Source organism: Bemisia tabaci, chromosome 8 (assembly GCF_918797505.1).
Source record: "Bemisia tabaci chromosome 8, PGI_BMITA_v3".
NCBI classification, from domain to species: Eukaryota; Metazoa; Arthropoda; class Insecta; order Hemiptera; family Aleyrodidae; genus Bemisia; species Bemisia tabaci.
The window spans coordinates 40,038,891-40,054,235 of record NC_092800.1 but is presented as its reverse complement, the minus strand read 5'-3'; the positions used below and the strand labels follow the sequence as shown (position 1 = coordinate 40,054,235).

At 41.0% G+C, this 15,345-nt stretch overlaps 1 protein-coding gene across 2 annotated transcripts in view; it reads right to left on the bottom strand.

Annotated features, from left to right (window-relative positions):
• The window catches only part of LOC109037115 (peroxidase), a 205,504-nt gene that overhangs the window by 91,019 nt on the left and 99,140 nt on the right, over nt 1-15,345 (bottom strand). Inside the window, exon 1 of one of the 2 annotated variants that reach the window (XM_072303071.1) lies at nt 10,074-10,092. The exons of the other annotated variant lie outside the window; for it this stretch is intronic. The gene's annotated coding sequence lies outside the window, so the exon portion shown is untranslated. Of the gene's footprint in view, nt 1-10,073; nt 10,093-15,345 lie in introns of those variants that run through there. 2 annotated transcript variants of the gene reach the window in all.

Sequence of the window (15,345 nt, the reverse complement as noted above, 5' to 3'; positions counted from 1 at the left end):
CACGCCTATTTTTACTGTCAAAGTATTCCTTCTTGACTTTGAATTTTTGACAAGAGAAAATGGATAGACATGGTACATTAGAAGTCTACTTAGATTATCATCTAATTTGCATTCATGACGAAGAACGGTTTTGGCCTAGCTGTAATGACTGTGACACAGGAATAAGACAAGCCTTAGTGATCGGTGCTGAGACGTAATGGCCATCCTGTGCGTCATTTTCGTGACGCCGCGACACATTGAATTTTTGATACTCAAGAGGTTGGTAAAGGATTTAGTGAAATGGACCAAATTTTTAGCTCCTCGTAATTGAATAAGGTGCCCTATTTGTTGAGTGTAACAATTTCAACGATATTTGTTTCACCCAGTTTCACCACTCCTGATTTGATTTACTCACGTGACGTCAATATAAATACACAATTTTAACTGGTCATTGCAGATTTTTTTTCTCTTCTCTTCCAAGCCTAAAGGTTTGAGGCCTGGCTCCTCCATTCAAGTAACAGAAAAAACCTCTCAAACAGGATAAATTTTATGCTCCCTATCAAAATTTGTGGTTCTTGTTCAGACATAAGTGCGCGTCTGGTTTTTATATCTTTCACACCAGAAATCGGAGAACGATAAAAGCAGGGAGCAGTGTTTGACCACTTTTTCCTCAACGAAATTAAAGTTCACGCAAAATTTACATGTTAACATTCACTTAAATTTATTGGACCGTCATTGCGGAGCGAAAAAAAAATTGATTTTATCGTCGCATCAATGTACCAATTCGATTGAATGGGCCATATCAATCACAGCACGCTGCCAAATCAAGCCGCGATACTGCCGTGCGAAGGAAAAACGTCATATGAACATTTGAATGTTGCCAAATTTTCTTTCAGAAAAAATTTCTTTTTGAAGATAGTTATGAATATTTTTCACTGACATTTTCAGCCTTTTCGGATCAAATTACAAACAAAATCCTCCAAAAAATCTGAAGAGATATGTTCACACGTTTTCCCAGAAATTCGAGAGTTGTCGGAGAAAATTTGGCAACGTTTGATGGCTCATACGACGGTTTTCCTTAGCACGGGAGAATACGCATCAAACGCAACACAAAACGAATATATTTGGCAACAGAGAATGGATGATGTCATCGAATTTTGATGCCATTTCACCGGTCCATTACTGCGCTGTGTCTGCAAATGGAGAGGCAATCATGGCGGAGAAATATCGGTTTCCGCTCAAAACCCCGCTCGCGAAACATTTCCTCGGCTCCTGGCGGGGGGAGGGGGGAGGAGGAGGGGGCGTGGTGCGAGGAGAGGAAGGGGGAGGGGGTCAAGATGATAATTAAAATTGCATTAAGAGGGCAGTGGGCGCCGACGAAAGTAGTTCGATATTGAAATGAGGCATCCGTCTTTTTGTTCGATTCCAATCCGCGCTCGTTTCTGGGTCCCCCGCAACTTCGCATCTCTCCCGACCTGAGTTGCCGTTTTGAACTTTTTATCCAGTATTTCAAGGGCCTAATTTAGAAAAAGGTCTGATTTTGCAATCACATAAGCACTGAATGGACCGCATTTGCAGAAAGGAACCAAGCCACATCAGCATTTAACTGGGCAAATTAATTTTTTATAAGCGAACGTTTGTGCGGATATTTTTGAAAATATTACAAAATCTGCTTCGCACTATATGCAGAAAATTGACTCAAATTTCCACAAAAATCCGCACAACCGTTTTCATGTAAAAATCACTTTGGCAATGGCTGTTGTGGCTACTTGGTTCCTTTCTGCATAACTGTCCGGTCGAATCGAAGAATGGGAGAGTGAGATTTCTACGAAAAATTGTCTCGCGGTCCTGAGGAAAAAATGGCAAACGGTTTTGCCAAAAGAAATGGTTAAAATGCATCACAGTGCATGCAAGGTAATGTTATGCCCGGAATACGATTTATTTCAAGTCTAAACCACCGTAGGATCCGTCAGTTTTCCTCGGCGGGAAAACGGCGGAAAGCCGGACGTGGCAACGGCGGACGAAATGAGGCAATAACTCGTCTTTTTCTCATCACAGCCTTCACGTCGGCTACCAACGAGCCACCCGAACGGGGCGGGGGAGGAGAGGCAGCACACATCGGGAACGCGACTCGTCACTAACGGACCTTTCTTCCAGGCCTCGCTCTTTCGCTCCCAGCTCGGATTTATGACGTTCGACTTCCGGTTTGTCCCACCCCCTCCCCGCCCCGCCCATCCGCGGATCCCGGCTAATCGAACTCGGGGACGGGACTCAAGTTTAAAGGACGCCAAGCCCGAGCGGGTGAAAGCTGCGCGCGAAACGAAAGCAATCGGCGCCGATATTAAGACATCGCCGTCCTCCGAAACGTGCAATTTAACCTTCAACGATCGCGCGATCGCGCGACAAAGGTTACACCCGATGGGTTCCCGACCATCGGAAGCGCACAATCCGGGATAAAAACGGAGCGATTCTAGACGAGATATCTCAATGACCATAGGATGCCTTGGCAGGAAGAATATGGACACCAGAGGATTCGTTTCTCCATGTCATCAGCCATTTTCAGCCACTGAAAGATCCCGCTGGAAGCCCGCTCTTCTGCGGGGCGATTATTGAAATTGATGGACAAAGCGATAGACAAAGAAGACATAGGGAGTATGGAGCGATCTTATTGGTTGACATGGTTGGTTCTTATAGACTAAGGAAGAAAATGATGGACTAACTGTCGGGTCTAGTGGGTTGCCGTTAGTTAGTCCATTACCTACCTCCTGAGTCCATTGCCACCACCTGCTTCCACTAGTAGGATCTCTCCAAATCCCTTTTTTCGTCTTTGTCTATAGCTTTGTCTATAAGTTTCAATAATCGGCCCACTGGAGCTGTCGAGAGTACGGGGAACATATTTTACCGACCTTGCACTGGTATCTTCTTCACGGAAAAAAGCAAAAATGTGATCGTCAATGGAAAAAGGAACCGCAACTCACCGCCAGTTAAAATGTGGTTACTGATACAGAACTTTACTTTGGAGACTTAAACGCAGCGCCAGAAAAAACAACCAAACTGCGAGGTCCATGAAGTATGTTGTTTCTGAAGCTGATTCACTTAAAAATGTGATAGCCATTCTTTCTCTTAAAAAAGAAGAATACTGCGAAAATACTTACTTTGGAGACTTAAACGCAGCGCCAGAAAAAACAACCAAACTGCGAGGTCTATGAAGTATGTTGTTTCTGAAGCTGATTCAGTTAAAAATGTGATAGACATTCTTTCTCTTAAAAAAGAAGAATACTACGAAGATATCAACCCCCATAAATCAGTAAACTTGCCCCTTGCCTATCTCATTAGCTACCTTATATGTATTCATGTTTTAGGGAGCTAAACAACACCATTCTGTTCGTGCGGAACAAAAATATTTTGATGTATACCCTCTGGACACTGTCGAGTCCAAAGATCACGCACGAACTCCGGTTCATAAATTTAAAATTTGAAGCGCGGAAGTCAACCAAATGAAACTGAATTATTGCGGTGCAGGTTACACAAGTGACATGGCTGACGGCATCAGAGTTAGGAGATATTTGCATACCAAACGGGATCAAATTTCACACGTTTCTTTCATTTTTGCCGTTTCGTTTGTTGCGGGCATGAAGTCTAGTCCACGGAGATAGCCCGGCTAGCATTCTGCCTTGCTAAGGAAGAACGCCGTATGTACATTCAAGAGTTGTCCAATTTCTCACGAGAAATGTTTATTTTGGAGAAAGGTTGTGAATATGTCTCCTTGAACTTTTCAGACAGTTTAGATCAAATTACAAACAATATTATTTGAGAAATTGGCAGAAAAATATTCAAAAATTTTCCTCAAAATTAGTGATTTGCCAGAGAAAATTTGGCAACGCCTGAAGGCTCATACGGTGTTCTTCCATAGCCGGGCTAGCATTGGTGAGAGAAGAATGTCACTTTGAAGACACATGACCGAGTTTAAAGTGACAGGAGTCTCTAAAAGGCGCGCAGTGGTTAGATTGATCGATACTTCCCCTTGAAAACGGCATACCTTCGCCATTGCGTCAAAAGTCTAAAATAGTGCACGTGGCTATGCATGGCACAATAGGAGTAGTGACCGGGGTTTGTGCATGTGTGTCCATTAATAATTAAGATTAGACTAATTTCATAAAAACAGCGAGTCCGACTATCATCGGATTTCAATTCGGACGATGGACAAGGAACAGAGTCCTCATCAAAGTTTCACGCGGAACGCTTATAAAATTCGACAAGAAAAATATGCTCTTGATTCACGCGAACTTTTGCTTGAATCGAAAGCCCAGCCTCCTCATTAAAGCGGATTTCCTTTTGATTCAGCAAAAATCTGATTGAATCAATATTATTTTTTCTTGTCAAATTTCTTGAGAGTCTGGACTCTGGATCCAAGAGACTTTTTTCCCAGTGAGATTCCTGAATTTTCGATCTCCGAGCGCACCAAAACTTAGAGGAGACTAGTCCTGCCGTGCTGAGGAAGATCCTCGTATGAACCCTTCGACATTGCCATATTCCCTTCAATAAATCGAATTTACGAGGGAAGTTTTGGATGATTTACTTCAAAATTTTCACACACTCCCACTCGTAATTTGATCCAAATTATTTGAACTGTCAAGGTAAAACATGCATAACTTTCCCAAATAATCATGTTTTACCCGGGGAAATTTTGCAACTCTCGAATGTCCATACGGCCTTCTTCCTTAGCACAAGTGGCGTGGCGTGAATTGCGATGTATCGATTGTTATGCCATTTAAACTTATGGTAAAGAATCGATTATCAAGGTGTTCGCTGCGAAGACCCTCTTTATCGATCCTTTTCTATAGGTTTACATGGCATAACAATCGATATGTCGCAGGCAAATAGTAAAATTAGGCATTTTGTCAAATGCCTTGGCAAATAGTCAAATATTCTAACTTAGATTGAAAATCTGATTCTTTTCCTAATTTCAGACAAAGTAATCATTGCTCCTGTAAGAAGAAATTCTCAGTAAAAATTTGCATCGCACAATAGTATTTTAAACCATTTTTAGCTCATGCATAGACACTTACCTGGAAATTTTCAGCATGTTATAAAATACAGAATTTTTAGATTTTCATCATTTAAAAATATGAGAGGCAAATGAAGAGGAAGAGACAAGAAGGGTTCGTAGGTTTGATGAGTTATTTTTCCAAAGAATATTGAAAACTCGCGAGCTCCTCACCATAAATTCTCAAACTTTGATAGACCATCAAAATTCAACCAACTGCCTAGGCATTTGACAAAATGCCTGATTTCACTATTTGCCTGCGACAGATACATCGCAATGCACGCCACACCACCGCTTAGCACGGGAGAATAGAGTCATTTCACTCCGTATTCTGCCGATTTTACGTTGGATGGACGAGTAGAAGCAGATTTCGCAACATGGCAATTTCTCTGGGCATGAACAAAGCACGCAGCAGCGGTACCGGGAGCGCTGTGACATTGAATTCGGTTGAATAAGAGCGCCAAGCGGGGGAGCAAGCGGACCAGTGATGCAACCGTTGTCATCATTAGACGGAGGCTGTGTGCAAAAATCCCCAAACTACTTAATGGACTGATAACCGTCCCGAACGCTCCTCTCCCACTAACTTTTCAACAGCTGCTTTTTGCTCTCATCTCCACATAAGTAGCATCAGAGAAACCACTTAGGAAGAGGGAAAAAAACACCTAAAATAAAATGGGTCGATTACGCATGAGTATTACAGCCAGCTGTGTATTGACGATGAACTGCAAAAACGCGTAACTTGTTTTCGGTTTTTTTTTTTTTGGGGGGGGGGGGGGTTATCATAAGAAAACGACCGTATTGCTTAAACTTTTCACAGTATTCGTCACATAGAGAAAGAAACAAGGGACGTCTTTAAAAAATGACGTTGAATATTGTTATTGAAAAAATGAAGAATGAGAGGCGTCGCAAACACGGAAAAAAGGTGGAGGTTTTTGGATGATATGGTCATTTTCAATTAATTTTGGTAGTGCCCCGATTAATTTCAATAGTACCCCAATAAATTAGGTTACTAACCCAAATGTTGCGGTGCTAGCCCAATTTGAGTCGCGCGGTACTACCGCAATTAATTTGAAATGCCGCATAATCCAGCAAATTTGAGTAGTACCAAAAACTTAGGATATAACCCTCCACAATTTTTTCCGTGAACCGAGCTACGTGTTTTTGTATTTCCATTGTCAATTTATTTATGCTGAAAGAGACCATTTGGCAATTAATTAAATTAAAAGAAAGTAGGTGCTAACGATCAGTCGTGCTTGACAGTTCCTTATGATTTATTCATGTTGCACATAGTTCCTTTTGGGATAAAACGTCCGACTGCGTATGACATTTTCTCTGCGAAATGCCTCAACCATCATTTCTGGAACCATTGCACAGTGGATCGAGTCAGTCAGAGAGGTCGGACATGAAATTTTTAACTGAAACTGCAAATTTTGATGTTTAATACGTAGCATTTTAAATTTCAAGGGGTGCCTCTTGAAGAAAATTTCACAAGGAAACCAATGGAACTACTTTCAAAACCTCAAAGCTTTGTATGAACGGCATTATGAGCTTTTAAACTTTTCAAATTTTGTCCGACCTCTCCTATTGACTCGATCTGTTGTTGGCATTGATCAAAAGACGCAGTCACTAATTCAGTCCATATTCCCTCAGTTTGTTCTTAACACTATGTTCCAGAGAATTCCGCTCATGAAAGTATGACCATTTTCGGAGGTATCCCGACACATTACAATAAGCCGATGACTTCTCATGCTCCGGAGCGTGGTGTAGTATCCACTTTTATTGTTCGGCGTCGATTCTTTGACGTCGACGTGGATTCTCGATTCGGATTCAAGGCGCGACGCACGCGTGCGGGTTCCGCGGCTGGGCGGTCGCCTCGATGACGGATTTATTGCGTGTCGATCGAATCACCGATAGCCGATAAGGCACCGATCGCTTGTTAAAAATCCCTTCGACCCGCATAATCGTCCGTCCACATCCATCATCCATCATCCGTTTTATTCGTCATATCGTCGCCTCGCCAGCCAAACATAGCACGTCGCTCATTTTCATCGATTAAATTCGACTAATGGGCACCCAAGATATGTCGCAATTCGCTGATTTAGTCGCACCGCCATTCTTGCGATACGTAACCCATCGATTTATCGATGTTAGATAGCTCCGATGGAAAGAATGAGAAACTGACCCTAACTAAAAATTCTGCGTCGGGACGTTATTTTATGGTATTTCATTACGAATCTGGGGTTTTTGGTGTTTTGCATAACAGGGCTCATGTCATAAGGCACATAGTTTCGTTTGATAGAAATACGTGAAACAGAGAATATCGACGGTGTGAGTCGGCAATCACATAACTCGTTTGTGGTGTCTGAAAATCTCCTCTTCTATGTTATTTTTTCAAAAGAGAAAAAACCGACATCATTTCTTGAAGTTTTTGCAGAGTTTTCTTCACACAGAGAAGAAAAATCAGGGCAGTTTTAAAGAGCTGCCGTTGAGTATAGTTTATCGTTTGAAAAATAAAGTATGACAGGAATTCTGTGACGTCGCAAACCGAGTTATGTGATTGCCGCCTTACACCGTCGATATTCTTGTGTCAGTTCGCTCCGTAGCTTTCTTCTCAAACATTAACTTTACAAAATTTCAGACAACTACAAGTTCTCCATCGCTGTCCTCTAATATATCGTCATGCAATTGTGCTATTTTTTAAAAAAAAAATCGGCAAAACGATCGAAATCAAAACAGTTCATTTGTCACCTCACTTTTAAATCTATTTTTCTACGAAATCTCAAATCAGAAAAATCACGATACTCGTAATTTTTCAGCAAACTGAATTTTTGCTAAATGAACAGATCAAAACTACCCTGGTAAAAATTGGCGATAGGAGCTGCGTTTCAAAATACCACAGGATTTCTTATAGCCGACTAAAGAAGGCTATTGAAAATCATATGTATAGCTGGCTGTAGAAAGCGGGGCAAATCGTATAGCCGGGCTATACGAAGTTATAAAAAAGTATACAGTCAGGTTGTAGTTCCTATCGCAGGGCTTTACACTTTATCGCCATTGGCTATAAAAAGCTATAGGAAATCGTGTAGAAATTCGTTTGGAAATCATTAAGTTTGATACGAAACTACCTTAATATTTACAGAACACACATTATATTTTCCTTTAAAACATATTTTTTTTCATCAATTAAAATGAGAATAATCCTTACAGAGTGTGCAAACATTTCAAAATCATGAGTTGAAAACCGCTGACTCCGCGAGACTAAATATTAGAGCCTAACACAAACGGAGCGGCGACGCACTGGCGCCTACAAACCTAACAGGGATACTTCAGGCATTGCGCAATGCGTGAAGTATCCCTGTTAGGTTTGTAGGCGCCAATGCGCGTTCCGCGCTCTCTGCCCTTAATCGCCATCGGCTATGAAAGGCTATAAGAAATTGTATAGCCGGCTACAAAGGCTATTGGAAATCTTACAGCCGGCTTTAGGTCTACAGTATTTTGGAACACACATTCTACTGCCAATTTTTAGCAGGGTAATAGAAGAGCTGATTATGTTTGTTTCCAATTCCCAATTTATATATTCCATTTGGAAGTATCAATGCAAGAAAGAATTATGCACATAGGTTTTCCGTGCATCGCATAGTTTCTTTCACCATAAAAACATCCATCTCGGTTCTCGAGCTCGAGGAGAAACGAGTGAACTTCGAAGGGGATTGAACTTGCGACTCGCAGACTCGACGCGTGATCTTGACCGATATCGTGATCTAGGAACTTTTCGTGTTACCCGATCCAGACGCAGCCAGTCTCATGCGCAGCGTTGCCATTTTTCACCAAATTGTTCGATATTTGGGGGAATTTTGTGCGAAAATAGTATTTACCATTGCTTCAAATCACAACCAGGCACGCGCAAACTGCGCCGGTGGATGTTCAAATAAAAGAGAAGGTAGCAGGTGGATAATTTTACGACCCTGATAAGGGTCAGTTACGCGTGTGTCAGAATCGAGCTTTGACAATTGGACCTCAATAAGTATGAAATCATTATATTTGCCTTAAAGACAGGCTTCTGATTTCAGTACTATTGACTATTTATGGAAAAAAAGGAAATTTCTGTTTGCGATGGCAGTATTCATTGGTAGAGCAATTTTGGTCGAGGTGAAAATGAGGAATTGGATATTCAGATTTCGATGGGATACTCTATCTACAGCCCTGAAGAAGAGAGGAACAAGTAAATAATGTGCGTGATCCTACACATAAACCCTTGAGGTGGACTTAATCCATAAGGCCATTCATATGGTAAGGAGCTTCCGAGCTTCCTAAGAAACAACTGTATATACGCTTACTATATACCCAAAATGCTTATACGTTACTTCAACACTGAATTGGACTACATTTTGCAATTTGGAACTATAAATAATTCTAGCCCAGCTTAAAAACAATGCATGTGCCATTAGTTTCCCTAAGCACATAAGTGTTTTTCCGAAAGAGCCAGAATTTATAGTTCCAAATTGCAAAATGCAGTCCAATTGCACGCAGTCGATACGATTGGTTTCCCTAGCTACACCATCGATTTATAAATACGAGCGTATCTTTGAGTGAATCAGAAATATTACACTACAGGTTTTCTCGATGCACTGAGATAAAAAGTTCGGTCATATTAACCGAATGTACAGTGTTCAATATCGGCCGTATTATTCGGTTCATGCGACCGCCCTCTTGGTTCTAGAAACCGTATCTTTGGTTCATGCAACCGAGCTTCTTCGTTAGTTTTGTTCGGGTTGAATACTCAGTTGCATGAACCGAGGATACGGTTCCCAGAACCGGGAGAGCGTTTACATGAACCGAACAATACGACCGATATTGAACACCGTACGTTCGGTTCGCATGACCGAAGTTTTTTCTCTCAGTGTGGACTTTTATGTAAAGACTGAGTAAAAGTTTCCCTGTCCATTCTGGCAACGACGTCTCATGCCTTCCCTTTTTTGCCATTGTCAGTTCAAGTACAAAAGTTAATATTTGGTAATAGTCGATTAAGAGGAAGAATGAGTCGCACCTTGAAATCCTTTTATTCCTATTACGACCGAAATTAACCGCACGCCGCGAGCAGAGATAGATGAACTTCCTTCATGTAGAATAGCACACGTACCTGCAACAATCAAAAAGGAAATAAAAGTTAGAATTCGAAAACATTTTACATGAAAGATTTTGCAAGCAAGAATCTCAGCAAGAAGCCCAAAATTGAGTAATTACGCCTTTAATGTCCGAGGAATAGCCATCTTATCAGTGATCCGATTACGTCTGGCTAAATTCAGCCATCTGTTACAACTAATTACCTAACTTTTTATGCCCGTATTGCGGCAATTTGACATAATGCGCGTTCTTGAACGGAATTCCAGACGGCCAGTCGTGAGTTCAAGAAATGTTCTTCATTCGAAGAATGCGGAAAAAGCACCAAATCAACGTGGAAAGGATTCAACGCCGAATTTCACCAGCCGCTGATTCGAATGCAGGTGATTTTAACGCCGGAAGGAATTTTGGAGTTTTTCTCGAAAAAAAGACTCATTAGTCGTGCTTAAAGGCACAAAATTACCGCAACGCGAGTGAAATGCAACTTTATGATCCCCATTAGCACAAAAATGTTTCACGCCAATTGAGACTTATCCATGGAAACAAAAAATTCGGCTTTTTCACCTAATCCACCAACGATCGCTCTTCTGAAAATTTTGCCCTCGTTGAGTCAGATGCTGAAGTCAGATGCTGAATCAGATGCTAAAGGGCAATGCTGCCATTTTATTTTATCAAAAGATTGTGAAATAATTCCGATGTCCGGAAACATATTCCATTTGCCAAAGTTCCGAGAAAAATGCCGAAATACGCCCGGATTTAGTTCCGAAGATCATCAAAATTGATCAAAGTCTCTACATTTGATCAAAAAGTCCCTAAATTTGATCGAAGAGTCCTAAATTTGATCAAATAAATGGTCTAACTGGCAAAAAACCACAAATTTCGAGGAAATCACAAAAACAGCTGAAAATTTGGGGATTCAGAAGATTCTGGGGAAAGTTCCGATTTTTTTAAAAAGTTCCGAATTTCGGAATTAATTCCGGGAAATGACGGTTCCTACATTACATAACGCTCTAGGAGAGGGGGGAGGAGCGGGGAGAATGTTACGCCATTTTATTTTTATGTGTTAAAAAGATAGGGAACTATGTCGCAAAAACGTTACAAGGGGGGGGGGGGGTCTAAAATGCCAAAAAAGTGCGACTCGTAATTTACAGACGGCCCCTCATACCGTAATGAAAATGTTTTTTTTTTCGCTTTTCATATCCTTTCCATTCGCTCAGGCAAGCGGTCTACATTTCACCATCGATGAAACTTGGAACCTACGAAGGATATAGAAAGAGAATATGAATGGGTACAAAAAGCAAGCGCTGGCCACCAGACGAGATATGCGAGCCTCGGGCAGACCGCGGTCTTAACTTCAGACGAGTGTCAACCGGTGCTCGTAAATACAGAGCTCCACTCCAGTTTTTTCCTTTGAGATGTTTATGATTTAATACGCCGTGCATTGTTCCAATTATGATTTTTCAGAGTTATGCCTCATTGTCCTTTTTTATTGCGCGTGTAGGTAAACCGATGATTTACCGCCGATCGAAAAGTCTACTTTTGGAAGGTTGAGGGCAATAACTGTGTGTGGAGCAAATTAATTGAATTGAAACAAGGGCTCCCCCTCTCGCCGCGTCATAACATACAGTTGGGTTTTTTTATACATTTTTTCAACAATAGAATATCGCTAGCTTTACACTTAAGTGTCCTTTTTTCGATGTGTAGAGCCTTTCATCAACCGAGTAGGAGAAGATTTTGCTTTCAAATTTCACACAATTAATCGAGTCAATCAGAGAGATCGGACATAACATTTTTGACTAAAAAAAAAAAAAAAAAAAAAAAAAAATGTGCGAATTTTGATGTTTATTTCGTCACTTTTTCATTTCTAAGGGGTGTTTCTAGAGAAATTGTCTCGAGGAAACCGGTGAAGGCACCTTTAGAACCTCAAAATTGTGTTAAAAACAGAGTTTTAAACTTTTGAAGTTTCAAAATTTTGTCCGACCTCTCCTACTTACTCGATCCACTGCGCGTCTCCTCATACAACAGCATCAAAGACCATGTCAGAAGAAGGGCACATCTCGAGGTGCGTCTTTTTTGAAGCGAGCAACTTTTCTGAATTTAGGTTGTAAAGTGAGGATATCCTCCGAGTTTGCAGAAATTTGTCGATTCGTTACGTGAAAAATGCATTTTTTTTTAAGTATCCTTTTAAAATAATGGTCGATGACGAACAAAAATTTTAAGAGCCTGCTTACGAATAAAAATAACTTTTAGTGGCGATGCTCATTCATAAAGCTTAGCTGATGACACTTATCGAAATTGTGCATCCTTGCAGCTTGGAGGGGTGTTCAACTTTCGGATATTTTCTTTTTGAAGACTAAACAGAATTACAGTTTATTTTTTGAGCCTCGAACAACTTCGAAGCATTGTAAGATGGAACTGCACACAGTTGGTAAGAAGTATGAAATCTCCTTCAATGTGTTCCTTATGCTTCAGACATCTTGAGTAAGAATATTTGGTCATCATCATTATTAAAAACTGCATTCATAAACCAATGGTGAGATCCTAAGCGTAGGGTTTGGAAGGCAGAGCGCCTTCGACCCACTCTAGATGAAACAAGCATAGCCCTAAAACACGAATAATTTGATCTAAGCGTTACATGCAACGATTATACATCAGAGGGGAGAACTTATTTACCTATTCACATGCGGTGGATTTGACGGCTGAAAATTTCAAAACTTGAAGGCAACTTCCTAAATAATTAGAGAGTCTCAATAACTTCCCCGTGTATTTTAGATATCAGGCGGCAGTGTACTCCATTTGATTAGGAAATAGGTAGGGCGAATTTAGGATATGAGGACTTATTTGTAACAAGAGCGGGTGTGAAAAATTACCTTTTCGAAACATGCAGATCTCGAATATCACATCTCAAGTATTTTCTCAAAATTTTCTAGATGTCAAAACAGTTTTTTGAATGTGTTTCGAAAAAGTAATTTTTCACATCCGCTATTGTTACAGATAAGTCCTCATCTATATTTTGAGTAGCACTCAGTCATTCTATTGCCTCGATTTTACATTTTTACGATGACCATAGTTTGAACGTCGGATTCGATTTTTTTAGAACTTTAATATTTTACTACTTGGTTGAAAAACGGAAGTTTCCTCGAAATTCACCCCTCCCCCCATAACAAGCACCAAAGGCTAATTTGCGCTGCATGATCACTGAAGCTCGTGTCCCATTTCGGCTGATCTGGTGTCATCAGTCAACAGCCTGTCAAACTTCAGCAGGCGGCTACCTACGCTGAAAATCGAGCACTCATTAATCATGGGCAGTTATCCGAGTCCGTCGTCTAAATTAGCATTACAGAAAAGTTTAATCACTTCATGTACGCTGTCAGCGGCATGCTCTGCCTAGTAGTAGTAGATAGACATTTTGGCAGATATAGTATTCACTGCCCGCAGCATATTTTCATATTCATCGCTTGTTCCATTCAGCGGCGCACAGTGGATCGAGTCAATATGAGAGACAAAATTTGGAAACTTTAAACGCTTATAACGCCGTTTTTACAAAACTTTGAGGTTCTAAAAGTAGTTCCATTGGTTTCCTCGTGAAATTTTTCTTTAGCAACACCCCATAAAAATTTAAAATGTGACGAAATAAACATCAAAATTTACCGTTTTAGTCGGAAATTTCATGTCCAACCTCTCTAATTGACGCGATCCACTGTGCGGCGTGGCGTGCTTTTCGATATATCGATTGATCTGCCAGTTAAACCTATTTAAAAGGATCGATAGACAGGTGTTCGCTTTGAACACCTTAATAATCGATTCTTTATAATAGCTTCAAATGGGGAACTATCGATAGTCTATCATTCTTGCCTCGCCAAGTCGCCACTGGTCCCATTCCGACGGAGCTGGCACGAAAATTGATTTAAATTCGTCGCCTTCCTAACAGAAGGACGTAACTGCACTCCGCGATGAACCCTGTAGCCCGTATAACTCAATGCTTCTTTGGCTCATCTCTTAGTGTAGTTACGCCCTTATGTCAGCCAAGGAACAAATTATAGCTTCTTTGAACCTTGCTGTTTTCGATTACCTAAACAGAAATCTGGTGTAGAAGTCAAATGTATTAATATTTATTAATAACACATTATTTAAGGGTTTACATACAATCGAGCTCAATATTTTGTCTCATTCCGATGAAGCTGGCGCGAAAATTGGACGTATTTCCATCAAACGGAACTAAGCGCCATAGGGTGAGGAAGGGAGAGGGGGGCTTGGATTGGTGGGTGTTGTGGAGCGCGATGCTAGTTCGTCCTATACTCGCAATGCTTTTCTATGGCGCTTAGTTCCGTTTGACAGAACGCGCTATTTGGAATTTTAAAATCCCCAAAAGAGACTCAATTTGGCGCTTAGTTTTGTTGTCCAATTGATCGATTGCTTTTTTTTCGAAAGCCAGATTTGTACTGGCAACGCTGTCTCTTCCATCCCGACAATAGATTCTGGTATAACATTTATGTCTTTCTCCGTAAAAATTCCGCCGACTTGACGATTTTTAAAAAGGGCATAATGGACGTTCCTTGCTCAAGTCAGACGCGATCGGACGACACACGTCAACCCCCCCCCCCCCCCCCGTCATCACCTCACGTAGCCCAGAAGTGTGAATTCCTGCCAAGCTTAGCGCACGAACCGCATATATAGACATTCAGTTTGCGATGAATCAATTGATCCCAATTTAAACTTTAGGAAAGGGTCGATTATCAGGGTATACCTTAATAATCGATTCTTTACCGTAGCTTCAAATGGGGAAATACCGATCGATCGTCGAATCACTTCAAGCTGCTGCCTTGACACGACCTGCGCTTCGCTGTTCTTTCAAGTCTTGGCCGTCTCGAGTAATGTTTTGGTTTAGATGAGCAGGAGCAGAGGCGGATCCAGCAATTTGGCAACACCGGATTTCCTTCATTTAAACCTATGCTAAATAATCGATTCTTGTCGGCGCACCTGGCCCCTCCAAGGATCGATATATTTCTAAAGATTGAAATGGAGAAAAGACAATGGTGCCAATTTTCTGGATCCGCCAATGATTAGGAGATCAGTCATAATAAGGAATAAATGCAGCGAAAAGGGACCGACATTTTTGCTTCATTTCAGGAACGACCTATCGTTCATTGATCATCCCGCTGAAACAGGGTATTCCCTTTCTTCTTATCTGCAAAGTT